Genomic DNA, 12,358 nt, shown 5'->3' with positions numbered 1-12,358 from the left:
TGTTTCCTGGACCAGACTTTCAAAGATAAAATTCTCCTTGTTCTTAACACAGACCACTTTTCCTCTTGACTGAGAGGCAATCTCCTCTGCTCTCGGTGTGTAACATGAGGCAGCGACTTTGGAATTCTCTCCCATTTCAAGTGCCCCCAGAACGGCTCCTGCCATTTACAAGAGTTATACATAAGCCTGGACACAAAACAAACCCTATGGGAAAAAGCAGGTCTGATGAATTCACCCAAAGTACAAATTACCTCGAGATTCAGTCTCCCCTTTTCTGTAGAACTAACAAGTGAATCTTAGGAGTCTGGACAAAAAAACCCCACTGAAGTGAGCCTTTGAGAGACATTTGTGCCAGTGATGACAGCATTTTCATGGTAATTTGTTAATGTCCTTGCAAAGCGGGGGTAATTTACTCTGGCAAAATCCAACTAATAGCCTTGTAGATTTGAGGCCACATGCAGGACTGTCTGCTGCCTGCAGGCTCCCACAGGCTCTCCAAGACCTCAGGCCAAACTTTGCTCCAGCTGGGCCCACTGGAACCTCCAGATGTGCTTTCTCCTTTGCAGCCCAGCCCAGCCCATCTCACAATCTCCAAGCCAGGGGCCAGTCTCAGAGTCCAATTGGGTTCAAAGGAAGGATTTAGGGGAAGAGGGAACTGCAGAAGGCAGGCGTGAGTGAAGCAAACTCTCAGCGCCATTGATCTAACAACTCCCAGGAATTCCTTTTTCTCATTATTATTAAGAAAATACATATTCACTATAGATTTTTTTCATTTTTTTCTTTTATATATTTTTTACATCATTTTTCATTGTTGCACAATGTATGCATTTTCATCTTGGTTATAGTCCCGTACAATTCCCACCCACCCTTGTTTTGATCCTACCCCCTCCTCTGCCCCCACCCCCCATGGTGTGTCTCTGGTTTATAGTTGCTTGTTGATTTTGATTTTTATTTTATTATAGTTAGTCCTTTTCCTGGAATTTACTATAGATTTTTATAAAACAGAAAGAACCCCAAAAAATGACAAGATCGTCAACAATTCTATCTAGATATCTTTGGAAAAATTTTTTATGGCGACATAATTGACATAGAGCATTATATTACTTGCGCACACACGGCATCATGGTTTGATTCTGTATATATTGGGAAATGATTACTACAATAAGTCTTGTTAACACCTGTTAAATTAATTAAAGCAAGAGGTCACTAGGCTGATGTAATGCTGATGCCTTGGTAGATTTTGTAAGTAAACTAAAATCTAGCCTTAATTGCCCCAAAGTTATGAAATCACATAAACAATCATGAACAGCCAACCAGGCTTAAAACTACAGCCAATCAAAGAATTTCTTTGCTTTGCTTCCACTTTTTCTCTACAAAAATCTTTCCCAGATCTCCCGTCCATGGGACGCGCCTAACCACTTCTGGTTTGGTACTGCCCAATCAGAATCCATTCTTGCTCAAATAAACTCTTAAAATAGTTGACATGCCTCAGTTTATCACCACAATAGCTATAACTTTTTGTATCGAGGCTAGATATCTTGAATGTTTCTTTCAGTTTTCCTCTTGCAGATTTTAATTACTCTGTGCAAAATTATTGTATACGAACACTTTTTTCCCTAAAGATATAATCCTTGTGGCCTTATCACATCACTGTATGTATTCATAACCACATCATGTCCTGATTATTGGACAAAGAGACAGCTTCTGAGACTGCATATGCACACATGCATTGCTAATTATTTTAATTATTTTAAGATAGATTCTAGAAGGGAGGAGTGGTATCACAGCTTTGGATATATCAAAATACTTGATACTGGGGCCTCCCTGGTGGCGCAAGGGATAAAACACAACCTATGAAGCAATCCACAGCCACTGCAGCATGAGTTCGATCCCCAGCTGGCCAGGGAGCAACCCACATGGCCCAGCAGATCTCTCCTGTCTCGCCCGCTGCTCCCCTCAGCGGTGTATTTCAGTCAGTCTGCCCGATCTGTTCCCCACTCGCTCTCTGGTGAATCCTCTCACCCTCCATGCCTCTGGCCTGTACTCCAGTTCTTGTATGCATAAACAAATAAATCTTTAAAAAAAAACAAACAAACAAAAAACTTGATACTGGAAATCCAGTCAAATTGCTTTCTGAAAAGCTGCAAACTTTAGTTAGGCAGCCAAATTAGAGGGTATCATAGTGATGTACTTTCACCCACGTTGAGTTTTGACAAGCAAAATTGCACGTCTAGACACATTTTTTAGTTTATGAATACAAAATGCATTATGTGAAACTTGGCTTGGCCATAAAATTAATATAGTTGGCCCATTTAGAAAGCCATAAAAATCAGTCATTGGAAACAGAAAGTCACTTCATAGAGTGTGTGATGTACCAAAGGTAAGGTGGTGTGTCCAGGGTTGTATAGCTTTAATGGTGAATTCAGGATGGAAACCCATGAATTCTAGGTCCCAGCCCAGTGTTACTGAGTAGACATTTTCAGTAAAAATAAAAACTGCTTAAAATGTGGGGAGGGACTCCCTGGTGGCACAGGGGTTAAGTCTCAGCACTATGGAGCTATCAGCAGCCACTGCAGCACGAGTCCGATCCCTGGCCAAGGAGCTAACCACATGGCGCAGCAGATCCCTCTCCTGTCTCACCCACTGCTCCCCTCAGAGGGACCTGAAGTAGCAGTCAGAAATTAAAGGTTTCCTCCCAGGAACATTATATAGATTTCTGAAGGCCTGAGCCCTAGGAAGATGGAGGAACAGAAGGGGAAAATAAGTGAAAGGGTAGGGAAGAAAGAGAGGTTAGAAACCTCACAGCCACTCCCATATGATAAATTAAAACTAGCAAAAGGAAAAATTGTAGCATGCCATTCTGTCTCCATCTTTTTCCCACCAAGTCAAGTGAACTGTCTGGCTGATCATATAGTATGCATGTATATGTCTGTATACATATGCATGTGTACATAAATATGTCAATAATACATATGCATAAATATGTGTGCATATTTAGAGAGAGAGGAATTAACCCCAAAATCAAGGAAGATCCCTTTAGACTCTTCTTAGAAGCAAACCTTATTCTAAAGAACGATGATACTTTGTAAATGTAAAATCAGCCATATTCAAAGAAATTAACCAGAAATATATTTCTTGCTTTTAAATAAAAATCACCACTTTTTGTTGATTAAACCTTGCCCAAAGTAGATTTTTCTTCATTATTAATGACCTCACTCACATCAATTCACAGCAGAGCAATTTTAAAATCAAAATGCCTTTCCACCCAAGCCAGAGTTTACAAAGTCAATAGAGCTAAATGTTAATGGATTCTGCCCTCATGAATCGGGGTTTGGGAAGGTGGCTGGATCATTTTGAAACTTTATTAAAAACTTCATAAGCATCAGATGTGAGGCGTTAGCACCAAGTAGGTGAAGATTTAAAGAGCCTCAAGATAAACTTTCCAAAGTCAGACTTCTCTCCTGGCTAACCTGAACCAGAAGATTCTCTAGGGAATACAGTAAATTTGAACTTTTGTGTGGCCTTTTATTTGTATGTGTGTGTTTTAGCAAGCACCACGGAATGGCAAATGCTTCCTCGTCAGTGGAACCGTGTAGATTCAGAAAAAGCCATCTTCCATTGAGAAGACAATTGTTTTCTATAGAGACAAGAAACAAATGCCTATGACCCGGGTCACCTCGTCCCAGCAGGCTTTTGCTGCGGCTTCCTCTAAGCAAACACAACAAAGTCCAGAGCAGTCAATCCTGCTGCCCCACACTGGGCCCCAGCAGTTGTGCTCTGCTATTTACCCTTCCTATTAATCTGTCAATGTTCTAGTCAAACATGCAAAACAATATGGTGGGCACATAGTTGGACTGGCCATTGCTAAGTAACTTGAGCCAAAGATGGAGAAATGGCACTTCCAACCAACAAAATGTGAGGCCCAATTTGATTGTTAGAAAATGTTCAACAATACCAGTGCATAATAATTTTCATGGTGGCTGTGATTTAGCATCCCTCTCTCCAGAAAAAAGTGGGCCCAACAAATGACATTCAATTCCAGAATCTAAATTCAGATCATGTTTCTGTCCCTATCATTGTGGTGGAGGACAGTCTGGGCATTTTCAGTAGGTGTAACGCCATCATCACAAGATGGCATCATCCTGTTATTGAAGGAACTATTGAGGGGTTTCACTTGTAAGCCCCTGGCTAACAACTGATACATTTTTTAAATTGAAATATAAAGAGTACTTTGTTCAATGCTCCCTAGATGCTAAAACATCTAACTCCCTAGTTCCAAATTGTAACCCAAATTACCAAACATTATCAGACATGTAAAAAGTCAGTCACTCAGTTCCGCCACCCCACTTTCCACCTTTCCTGCTAGATGGAACACATGCAGCCCCAGAATCTTTTTCAACACAAAATTCTAGGTAGTCATTTCTAATCCACTAGAATTGCTATAAAAAAGATGGAGCTTATTCGCCATTCCAACCAGCCCTGGAGTGTCAGGTGAGCAGATTCATTAGAATATGAGATGTATAGATGATCAAGAATTGTCCCCTGCTAACAAAACAGAGCACACATTTCCCTAGTCAGTGCTTTCCAAAACCAGACAGAATGACAAGAGTGACTGTTTATGAATATGGACGCCAGCATATCATCTAACAATGGGAAAGAACATATGGGCATTGAAGTCAGATGACTTAAGGTCAATCTCCCATTTACTAGCTATTTACTAACTACATGACCTCTGGTAATTATTTAACTGCTCTAAGATGTTTGTTCATCTGTGAAATGTACAAAATGAGACCCTATAAAATCTCAGAACTTTTCAACTCCTGTCCCTGACTCCATTTTCTCCAACTATTGACTTCTCAGACCACAGGCAGTTCCAGGCTCCTATCCTAGCAGGTTTTCACCCAAAAGGAACTTCCAACCAACATTGATAACTCATTGATATTCAGTCTTAGTTTCTAATATTAGCAGCTAAATAGTTGTGTTTTCTTCTACTATCACGTTGTCTGCCCCCCACATTTTGAAATGTAATGCTTTATCACTCATTTCCAATGCCTTTGAATTTGTATTGCCATATCTTAACCCATAAGTTGTTTAGATGTATTGACTCTAAACACATATGAATATTTATAAAACTTGAAAACAGAGACTATAAAGCTATCCTTAATATTCCAACCTCTCTTTCCAGCATGAATTAAAAAATGAAGAGGAGGAATTCCGGTTGGCTTGAGTATGGTTATGTGTCAACCACTGGACTCCCATTGTGGGGACTCTGGTGCAGACTGGATCACATGTCCACTCACAGCCAAGAGGCCATGACATGGTGCTTGGTCTATCCCAGAACCACTTGGTGAGAGTGGTGGGAGCAATTTCTCTAAACTAGTGTTGAATGAAGGGGATATTCTTCTGGAGTAAACAAAATAATAAATGTGTGCTATATGGCCTCAAAAGATTAAATAAAACAATATTCAAAAGGTTAATAACTGGCACCTATAAGTCCATAGACAGCAGCACATTTTGTGTTTTAATATGTGAAAGTGATGTTATGCTAATTAAATTTCATTCATGGAATAAAAACAACCTGGCCATAACATATTTTAATTTAGCGTATCATTGGATTTTGTTGGTTAATATTTTGTTTAATCTAATTTCTACAACAATCATGAGTGAATTTGGTTTTTTTCCCCTTATAATGTCCTTATTTTTCTTTGGGTATCAAGTTATGAAAATCTCATAAAATTGCTTGGAGAATCTTCTTTTTCAATTACTGATAGCATTTGTATAGGTTTAAAATTACCTGTCCCTTAAATAATGACTACAATAGTAAAACCATCTTATTCTGACGTGATTTTTTGTAAGTATTGATCAATTTACTAAATGGTTATAGGGCTACTTATGTTTTCTATTTCTTTTCATCAATTTTAGTAAATTAAAGTTTTCTAAAAAATTATTCTTTTATTTTCTAGATTTTCAAATTTATTGACAATAAACGTATTCAACACTACTTATGCTTTTATCTAATAATTAGGAGTACATGGTCATTTTTTAAAAAATTAAACTACCATTATTTTATACCCCTGGATTTTTTTTTACAATAATTTCTCCCCTCAAGTGTGATCACCATAGTTCTCCCACCACCAAATCACCCATAATCCTCCAGCACAGTCCATTGGGCTCATCCCTCCTTTTTTCTAACTCCCCTTCCCCACCGCCATGGAAGTGTCAGGCCAATGTTCATGTTTTCATTCTTTTTTTTTTAAGATGTATTTATTTATTTATACAAGCACTGGGTACAGTCAGAAGTGTGGGAGGGTGAGAGAATTCACCAGAGCCAGAGCGGGGAGCAGAACAGGCAGAAGGACCGAAGTACACTGCTGAGGGGAGCAGCGGGCAGCAGGAGAGGTCTGCGCGCCATGTGGGACCTTCCTCCCGTGGCCTGGGAGCAGCCGGGGATCAAACCCACACTGCAGAGGCTGCGGGCAGCTTCGCAACCCAGCACTCAAACGCTGCACCACTGGGGAGGCCCTCATGTTTTAATTCTTAATAGTATTTATTTTGCATTTCTCTCTTCTTTCTGGAAAAATTTTTTCAGAGGTTTATCATTATTAGTCTTTTCAAAGAAACAACTTAACTTTTATCTTTGTGTGTTTTATGTTTTTTTGCCTGATTTTTTAATTTCTGTCATGTATTTTTTAATTACTGCCTTTCTTAAATATTCGGGGAGTTTATTCTGCTCTTATTAACTCATTGATAGTCAGTCTTAGTTTCTAATATTAGCAGTTAAATAGTTGTGTTTTCTTCTAGTATCATGTTGTCTGCCTCCCACATTTTGAAATGTAATGCTTTATCACTCATTTCCAATGCCTTTGAATTTGTATTACCATATCTTAACCCATAAATTGTTTAGATGTATTGTGTTTGCCAGTTATCATTTTGCTAATAGTTTCTAAATTATTTGAATTTTTATCCGAAAAAAAGATCTGTTTGATATAAATTTTCTGAAAAATATTAAGGATAGTTTTATAGTCTCTGTTTTCAAGTTTTATAAATATTCATATGTGTTTAGAGTCAATATTTTCCAGTTATTGGGTATAATCTATAATGGTTCGTTAGATCAAGCCTACTGTGTTGTTCAAATCATCTATATCCTGATATTTTATCTACTTGATCTATTAATTATTGAGGAAAAATATTTAAAATATCTAATGAATGTATGGGATCTATTTTTTCTATAATTCCGTCAATTTTGGTTTTATTAATTTTGAGAGTTTGTAAACAACTACAAAAAAGTTTAGAGTTAGTGTATCTTATCAATAAATTAATATTTTTTATTATGTAGCCCTCTTTTTATCTCTATAAATATGTCTTTCCTAGAGTGCCTTTTATATGGTATTAATATAGGTAAACCAGCTCTTCTTAACATTGTCAAATACAATAAAAATCAAGTCATAATGAGATGTGTTCAAAATTTTACACTTGATCTTAGCCAAAAGTCTGAGAAGCGACATGTGCCCACAATTTTAAACTCTCCACTAGAGTTTTTTTTAGATCCCAAATATATGTATATATGTATGTGTGTATAAATATATGTTGCATGTGTATATAATATATAGTTAAGATTCAAATATATATGAAGCTTAGTTTGTAGTTATAAGAATTATGGGTACCTTTTTTAATCTACCCAGCATAAAATTTTAATGAGCATTTTTTTCTTACATTTTCTGCATAATCAGATTTATTTATTGCTCTTTCTAACACTGGCATCGAGTTTTATGATCTTCACTTTATATTACAGAATAGTCTCCCTAATTTATCTCCAACAGCCCTTCTTCTATCTTGCCATCAAAGCTAATGTCTTAGATTCCAGCATTTAGCAGAAGTATTCCAAGTTCTGGCACTCAATTATTTCCCAGGATTTCTATCTACATGGGACTTCAGAAATCTTATAATGCTTTTAAAGTATTTTATCTGGAATATTTGTTTTCTTAATTTAGATAGACATATAGGATAATTAGTCTGCAATTCCCTTATAAACAAAAAACAAATTATATTTTCTAACTTTCTTAATATTTTTAATTACTAAATTTTTCATTTATATTTGGCATCTGATCAAGGCTTATTTAAGGTGGTCATTTTTTCATTGATTTTTTTTTTCACATTGTATTGGTGAGCAATATGTTATTTGCAATTAGTGATCTTTTACTTTTCTTCTTTTCAACTGGTTACACCACTTGTTTCTGTATGTCTTATTTAATTTCCTAAAATTTTCAGAATATGTTAAAATAATAGTGACATTGTAGTTATCCTTGTCTTAGCTGTAATTTATAAGTCCTCTAGTTTTTTTAAGTAAGGTAATTATGATAGACTCTTTACTATATTAAATAAGGATATATCTGCTTATAATTTATAAAACTTTTATAAGGCATACTTGTATATTATCAAATCCTTTTTTTAGCACTCTTATGTGATTTTGCTTGCTTATCTTACTATTGTGATACATTTCATAATGTGACATATTTACTAGAATTCCTAGTATTAAACTATCCTGAAATAATGCACAGTATTATTACTTGGTATATTTTATGTGCCCTGATGAATTCAATGTGTTTATGGGCTCTTCGGGACAGTTAGAACCCTATTTACAAATAAAATAGTTTGTTGACTGTCTTTAATTATACCACCTTTGTCCAGTTTGGCTACCATATGAGTTAGTAAATGGTCATTAGTTTTCATACCCTATAGCTCTTACATTTCTTTAAGATTAAGAGAACTCACTTATAAAGCTGTCTAGGCTCTAAGCATCATTTGGAGTTAATTATTTGAAAATATTTTTCATCTTTGTCATGACTATTATACATACGGTCTTCCATGTCTCCCTGAGTTAACTCCAATTATTTTTGTCCATTGATATAATTTTTTGAGACTTTAAAGTGTATCATCACAAAATTCTGCACAGTGGTTTCTATATCCTAAATCTCTCTCTCAAGAGGAGACCATAGCTTATCCATTCCATTTCTTGGCATTGTAAGTAAGTAGCTTCCACCTTACTCCTCAGAAGAAAATACAAAAACAAACACCTACTCCTCCCCTCAAGAGATAATAGTGAGATTGGAGAATGGCTTAAATCTATTGAGTTAAATTTTCCAGGAATTAGACCATTGAAAAAGTAAGAAGGGTAGAACTCTCACTCTGTTTTTATCTTGCTTCCTCTTCTGCCTCCCTCTACCCAGACACTGCAGGGTGTCTGCGCTCCTGGTTTCTACAAGGGAAGCCACCTCACAGACCTTGGCACAGAGGCCTTTCAGATACCGTGTTAAATGTCCGCTTTTTTGCTGTGACTTTCATGCTATCTCAGTCAATTCAGAATGGACAAAGAGGGAAATCCATTTGACTTGAAAGTCAAGCGACAAGCCTCAATTCACCTTTACTGGAAGTCCTTTACACAGAGAGGGGCTTGCCCTACATTAATATAGTTGATACATTGATTCAATAGGTCTTCAGTCTATGAAGCAGGAGGTTGAAGGAGAAGGTATTATTTACTTCCCAAACACAACCCCTAACCTATTAGAGACCTTGTCTCGTTCTCAATGTCATGTGTTTGTGGTTTATCTTTTTTCTTACATAGACTTTGCAGCAATTTGCATGCCATCGCATGGTTTCATAGTCTGTAATAAGAGATTCGATCAGACTCGAAAGCAACTAAAGATGTCAACTGCATGCCTTTGTAAACCTTTATGCAAATATTCCTCTCCAGTCGCATGGTACAGCTTCTCTACATAAACTTACTTCTCTCTGTCACTTTCTCCTCCCTCCAACAAATCATTTCCTCCCCTCCACTAGGTTTCATAGCTTCTACTTATTAGCGTCATCCATTTGACCATGATCCTTACTTACATGGTTAGTTCTCCAGCTCAGCAATGGTTATTTCTCCAGACTTGTGAACTCCTCTAATATTAACTATGAGGTTGCCTCAGGTTTTCCAATTCAGATTAAGGAGGTGGGGAATCTTACTGCCTAGCTCACTCCTTCCTGCTAAGCCACATCACAGATCCCAAGGCACCTAGGGAATCTCTAGGGGCTGGGTCAGTCCATTTCTTCCCCTAAGCCCACCATTTCGTTTGGTCTCCACAGTAACCTTTTGAAATTAGCATGCTGAAACAGAATTCTTGCTTCACACCTTTTTCCAAGACTGCTTTCCAGTTCTGATCTCTTCCCCACTCCCTGTCAAGTCATTGAGATCTATACACTTTGATGGTCTCTCCTTTCTCATCAGCTCACATTCAAGTATCATCTGTTCTTTCTCTAAAGTAGCTCCCAGCCACATCCATTGTCTTTGTTTCCATTAACATACTCTTAACCCAGGAGCCCCACTGCTTCGTATCTAGATTATTATCACAGCTCCCTAGCCAGTTCCAATGCTATCACTTCAAATCCCTAGTCCCTATGATTAAAATCTACCCTTTTCCTATGCCTGCCACAGCTGTCCATGACCTGGCCTGCCTGGGCTCTACACCTAATCTCACAGCGTCCCAGCCATATCCCCTCTGGTGACTCAGGAGACTTGAAACTCTTCCTTGGCACATCTCTGGCACTGTTCTGCCCTGCTCTTCCTTCTGTTCCTTCACTTGCTTTCATTTGGTCCCGGTAAATTGTGATCTACTTCAATAGTTTTCTCCTGGCCATTATATCCAAATGACATCCCCCCACAACTTGCAATTCTTTATTTTACTTCCTTCTGTTTTTTATATTCTTGCTTGTCGCCTAAAATTGTTGGGAAAGAAGCTACAAAGAACGGGGGGAAAGCCAAAAGCCAAAAGAGATAGACAAAAAAACAAACTTCAAGAGATAAAGGAGAATAAGGCAATATATAGAGAGGAAATAAGCATACATGTTTACCCTTCCTGGGGGAAAAAATTCCTAAAATTTTAAATAACTGTAAGCGTTGTACGCCCCCTCAAGTGAACATTCTAGCCACTGCTGTCTGTCTTAGGTAATGATTTCTAACTCCCCTGCCTTCCAGATTTATGTAAGTCACTTATTCCTGCATTCTGGTGATTACAATATTCTCTAGTTTGAGCACTTATTAAAAGGAAGACTCAGATGAGATAGGAGCATTTGAAAATGGCATTATGAACCACCAGAAGAGTCGAATGCACCTTCTCTCATTGTACATCTGCATAGCAAGGCTCCGGAACAAGTTCCAAAATAAAACAAGCCTCTGCCAGTGCCCTGGGCACAGAGGCATCATTTCCCCACAATAGCCTGGCCCTCTCCACCCGCTTTGTCCTCTGCCATGCCTCTTTGTAAATCACAGGTGTCTGTGGGCAGAAAGCCCATCAGAAGGGAGTTCATTGTGAAGATTTCTTTCTTTGCCACTTGTTCTAAACCTGTTCAGAGAGAGCTCCATGCCTTGGACCAAATCTCCATAAAAATCAAGAAACAAGAAGTTTTCTGTACTCCTGCCCAACAGCCGCTCTATGACATTAGCTGCGACAGCTCTGTGACCCCATATTGTCCCAACTTTATTCACTAGTCTTTTCTTTCTCTTTCCATTCCATTTTTTAAATGCCTTTATTAGCACTTTTTATCTACTGTAAAATAAAAAGGAGGATGGATTTTTTTAAGCACTCTATGTGGCAGCTAGAAAAAGCTATCTGCAGTTACTGTAGTAATGGTTTCAAAAAACACCTGCAAATCAAAGAAAGACACCATAGTAGTGTCTTCAGTTTTGTTTTGTTTTTGTTTTTGTTTTTTTTTTCCCTTCCCTTAAAGTTCCTGCTTGGCCATTATAGACTAGGCTTGGGAATGAATTTATGTGACAGCTATGAAGTTAGTATTAAAATTGTGAATAGTGCTTAGCAGTTTTCATGCCCTTACTATAAGATCGCCTCAATTTGCCACACAGCGGTGAATAGGGTAAGAGGGAGGGGTGTCAAATGAATGGGAGGAGGGGGGGTGGGTATGTGAATGGAAGGTTTCCCGGGAGGGGGTAGCAAGGCAGTCACAGGAGAAGAGTGATTTATTTTTGAAATTCCAGCAAGAAAGGCCAAGGGAAGCTATCGAAAAGACCCTGAAGCTTGGGTGGGAGGGGGAGCCCTGGGAGGGGGCGTGTGAGATAAATAACATGTCTCCACACTTTAGCAAGTGTCAGCGCCAACTCTGGAAGCCGGCCCCGACCGGGTGGGGGTGGCGTCGGGTGGTAAATCCATTCCTCCGGTCTTCCAAGACTGAAGCCTGAATGCCAGCAGGGAGCAGATGTGGGTCGGGCCTGCAGAATGGGGCTCAGGGGCGCAAGCGGAGGGGGTGAAGCGTTTATCTCAATGGAAATTAACCACTTGGGGAGAATTAGGAGCAAGTTGCA

Source organism: Talpa europaea (assembly GCF_964194135.1).
Source record: "Talpa europaea genome assembly, chromosome: 15".
NCBI classification, from domain to species: domain Eukaryota; kingdom Metazoa; phylum Chordata; class Mammalia; order Eulipotyphla; family Talpidae; genus Talpa; species Talpa europaea.
The sequence above is the reverse complement of the archived record's forward strand: the minus strand, read 5'-3'. Positions refer to the sequence as shown.